This window comes from Coenobita brevimanus, chromosome 49, assembly GCF_032717465.1.
Source record: "Coenobita brevimanus isolate Jiangsu-jjx chromosome 49, ASM3271746v2, whole genome shotgun sequence".
NCBI lineage: Eukaryota > Metazoa > Arthropoda > Malacostraca > Decapoda > Coenobitidae > Coenobita > Coenobita brevimanus.
The window spans coordinates 21,060,075-21,065,064 of NC_137002.1; the positions used below are offsets into that span (position 1 = coordinate 21,060,075).

Below are 4,990 nucleotides of genomic sequence, written 5' to 3' on the forward strand. Positions count from 1 at the left end.
TAAAGCATCTTTCCTATCACAACCTTCTTTCTAATCGTTAGTATGGGTTCCGTCAGGGACGCTCCACTGGCGATCTTCTCACCTACCTTTCAGACTCCTGGTCATCCTCCTTTCGGGACTTTTGCGAAAGCTTTGCCATTGCACTTGACATCTCAAAGGCTTTCGATCGAGTCTGGCATAACTGCCATCTTAAGGTTTCTATCCTTCTATCTGTGCCTTCATCTCTAGCTTCCTTTCTGGTCGTTCTATAACCGCTGTTGTAGACGGCCATCGTTCTTCTCCTAGATCTATTAATAGTGGTGTTCCTCAGTGCTCTGTCCTATCACCAACTCTCTTCCTTTTATTCGTCAATGACCTTCTAAGCTGTACATCTAACCCTATCCACTCATACGCTGATGACTCCACCCTTCACCATTCCATTCGGTTCCCGCAACGTCCGTCACGGCAGTTACTTCAGCAAACAAGGGATGAGGCTATGGCACACCTGATGTCTGACTTGGCTCGTATCTCTGACTGGGGTAAAAATAATCTGGTTGTTTTTAATGCATCAAAGACTCAGTTTTTACACTTATCAACCCGACAAAATCTTCCACAGGTATACCCACTAATGTTTAATAGTATTCAGCTTAATCCTGCATCATCCTTGAACATGTGTAGAGTTTCATTTACTCGGGACATATTTTGGAAAGATCATATTACATCTCTTGTAAAATCGGTAGAGAGGCGGCCTGCAGTCCTAACGGACCCAGGATCGAATCCCGGCTGGGGCAGGGAACAGTTTAAGGATTTGAATTTCCTAAAAAGCAGACTTTCCTGATCTACCAGATGACTCGCCGACATGTCGTAAAAATACTTCCGCTAATACCAATACACCAGTTCTGTATGAGACAGCCCTAGCATATATTCAGCATGGATGGTGGGTGTTAGCGCCGAAGTGGTGACATGTGGAGGTGTAGGAGGACTACTGGGCCTTGGGATAGGTCACTGCCCCCGAGAAATAGGCCCTGAAGCCTTTGCCCAGAGTCGGACACGTAAAAAAAAAAAAAAAAAAAAAAAAAAAAAAAAGTGTGCTAAACCGACTTCGTTCTTTCTTTACCCCTGCACAACTGTTGACTCTATACAGGGGTTTTATCTGCTCCTGTGTGGAGTACAACTCTCATGTGTGGGGAGGCTCCCCACATACAACTCTTCTCAATAGGGTGGAATCAAAGGCTTTTCGTCTCATTAACTCTCCTCTTACTGACTCCCTTCAACCTCTGTCTCTTCGCCGCACCGTTGCAGCTTTATCTCTTTTTTTTCGCTACTTCAATAGTCACTGCCCCACTGAATTGTCTGCATGCATTTCTCCACCTCTACGACGGGCACGTAGCACCCGTCTAGCAGCAAACTCTCATCTATTTTCTGTCCAACTGTCTAATGCAAGAGTTAACCGTTACTCCCAGTCCTTCATTTATGCAACGGGTCAACTCTGGTCTCCCTCCGTCTGTATTTCCTGCTTCCTATGATCTCCAGTCTTTCAAATGCAGTGTGTCCAGGCGTCTCGAAATGATCGGATCTTGAATTTGGCTGTCTCTTGTATTTTGTTTTTCTCTTGGTGGGAACAATTTTGAGAGCCCACGGCCTTTGGTTCCTTCTTCCTCACATAAAAAAAAAAATACAGCTCTTCTCAATAGGGTGGAGTCAAAGGCTTTTCGTCTCATTAACTCTCCTTCTCTTACTGACTCCCTTCAACCTCTGTCTCTTCGCCGCACTATTGCATCTTTATCTCTTTTCTATCGTTATTCCAATGGTCACTGCTCCTCTGAACTGTCTGCAAGCATTCCTCCACCTCTACGACGGGCGCGTAGCACCCGTTTAGCGGCAGACTCTCATCCCTTTTCTGTCCAACTCTCTAATGGAAAAGTTAACCGTTACTCCCAGTCCTTCATTTAAGCAACAGGTCAGCTCTGGAACTGTCTCCCTCTGTCTGTATTTCCTGCTTCCTATGATCCCCAGTCTTTCAAACGCAGTGTGTCCAGGCATCTCGAAATGATCGGATCTTGAATTTGGCTCTCTCTTGTATTTTGTTTTTCTCTTGGAAGGAACAATAATTGTGGGCTTGCTGCCTTTGGTTCCTTCGTCCTCACATAAAAAAAAAAAAAAAAAGCACGTGTTGACACGTAGGGAACAAGCATGGGTTGGTTATATGGTTACCACCCAGCACTGTAAATTGTTTCCTGGCTTACAAGAACCATTAGGCATCTCACTAAATGTAAAGCTACCGGTACTTGAAAAGGAGGCAAGTGTAATAACAAGTGACAGGAAAGATGGGAGAAATAGGAAGTGAGGAGGACAGGCATAGAAAAATAACGATATAAGTGGAGGAAGAAGTAGGCAACACTTCATCAAGTGAGTGGATGATGATTGCCACCACTTACCATATTAATAATAATAATAATAATAATAAAAATAATAATAATAAACAAAAGCTAGAGTAACAACTACAACAAAAACATTAACATTATTACTACTATTATTATCACTATCATTATTATTATTATTATTATCACTATTATTATTATTATTATTATTAATGATGATGATGACGATGGTGTTGAAATGATGATGACGATAATGATGATGATGATGATAATAATAATTATAATAATTAGTATCAGTACTTCATTCGATATTATTATCACTTTCTTTGGGGGAAGCAGCCTAGGTATATAGACAGATAGATAGATAAAATCATAATGCAAGACGTCCTTGAGGGGAAAGTTAAGTAACATTCTGATACTCATTGATTGTTATCCTACCAGACCAAGGCAAGGCGACTTTGAGTTAAGGACGTGTGCCAGGGACGGAGTGGCTTTAGTAAATCACACTGTTCTCTGTACAGCATCAGAGATGGCAGCATGTGGCAAGGACGGGGTGGCTTTTGTAAATCATGCAGTTTCACGGGCAGCGTCAGTGATAGCAACATGTGGCCGAGACGGGGTGGATTAAGTAAATCAGCCAGTTTTAGGGGAAGCACCGGTGGTAGGTGGTGGCGACCATCATCCACTCACTTGAAGTAGTGCTGCCTACTTCTTCCTTAGCCTGTATCATTCTTTTTCTGTGCCTGTCGTCCTCTCTTCCTATTTCTCCCATCTTTCTTGTCACTTATTGCTTTTCTTTCCTTTACAGGTGGCTTTACATTGAGTGACAAGCCAAATGGTTTCCTGTAAGCCAAGAAACCATTTACAACGCTGGGTGGTAACCATATAACCAAATCATACGTGTTCCCTACGTGTCAGCAAGTGGGTTGGTGGAGGGTTAGTGCCCCTCCCCGTAAAACAAATAACTCAAAGTCAAATGGCCACCCCTTACGGGATTATGGCGTCTGGCAATAGATAGATAGATAGACCACGGATAAGGCACCATTAGAACTGAATGGGACGGAGGCTCACCCCAGGGACAAGTTTCCATTAATCACAGACACTTCCTGCATAATGTGAGCCACTCACACGGACACCTGGATTTCTCTCTCTCCCTCTGGCTGAGGTATAAATGTAAGAGGTAGGAGGTGGATGGTGACCAGCGCATCTGCGAGTTAATGCCATGGATGTGGTGTGGGTCAAAAACTACGTACCTTGTTATACGCAGCGCTCCCAGGTGAGGGACTCTTATCTTGTTTTTGTGTTGTTTTTTCTTGGAGGGAGGAATTAGAAGGTCCTTGGCCTTTGGTTCCTTCTTCCTTGCATAAAAAAGGAAGGAAACAAAGGTTACACGAAGGCCAGTCTAATATTATTGTACATATTTTTACATAATTACAGCGTATTGCTTGGGGGAGCCTGGACTCGTTAGCCGTGGATAGGAAAAATCCTACGAGAAGTATGATTCCGAACTTAAATCTGAGGCCCTTGGTTTGAGCTGGTGATAGAAAGGGCATACGGCCATTACAGACATAAAATTTCGTTCACATTGCTTGTCGGCGATATATCAGTGAAGCTGGAGTTTACTGACATCCATTACTGCTGTTATTGCCTTCAGTAGAAAAGTAAACGTTCAAGCAAGGTCAAGGCCTTCAAAAATGTTATTCTCTCGTGTCTGAAGTAACTTTGGGGGGGAAAATCTATGGAAAGCAGTATAACTTTATATCTCTCGCTTCGCCACTGTCTTTATTCCATTTCTTTAGTGCCATCTCCAGACAACATCACTCGTTTAGAGAGAATTTTCAAACAGGAAAGGCTCGACACAGCGTTCCTTAAGCCTCTGACTAATAGATTGAGCTATGAAGCTGGACAGTAGCACCTGATTGTAGAAGTTAATCAGTTTCAGAGGTAAATCGAAATACTCATCTTCGTGCTTATCTTGGCTCACTGCCAAGGATTCCTTGTTTTCTAAGTGTTTTACTTTTTTATCTCTTGCTAAAGAGGCCTCTTATGGCATCCTTCATTTATTTTCATTCATTGCCAGACGCCATGTATCCCACACGGGGTGGCCAAGGGCTTAGAGTTAATTGTTTTACAGGGAGGGGCACTAATCTTCCACCAACCCCACTTGACACGTAGGGTTGCCAACAGCATCTGGTGTTCCCAGGCGGTCACCCATCCAAATACTAAGCAGACCCAACGTTGCTTAACTTCGCTGATCGGACGGGAAGCGGTGTACTCAACGTGGTATGGTCGTTAATCCCCTTTTATTCAGTGACGCCATTTAATTTTCATATTCCTACCCCAGACGATTTTATCCAGCATGACAGACTTTTTCAACGGAAAGAGTTTGATGCAGCTTTAACTAACACCTTCACTATTGGAGGTCCTTTTCCAACAACACATCATTATCTTTCAGTAACCTCAGTAAAAAAAAAAAAAAAAAAAAAAAAAAAAAAGTCATGACATAAGTGGTTAATACTAACACTACAATGACGCCTTTCAACCTTGTGCATATCATGGGACTGCAGGTAACCCATACAACAACGACAAGCTTTTACCCTCTTCCTGTTCTGCTGACAGAATGTTTTAAA

General features: G+C 42.8%; 1 non-coding gene across 1 annotated transcript; it reads right to left on the minus strand.

Moving 5' to 3' along the window:
* Positions 1 to 4,538: 4,538 nt before the first annotated feature.
* On the minus strand, positions 4,539 to 4,657 carry LOC145399577 (5S ribosomal RNA). The gene has a single exon (XR_013897328.1). It is a non-coding gene; the product is annotated as a 5S ribosomal RNA (ribosomal RNA).
* Positions 4,658 to 4,990: the final 333 nt, after the last annotated feature.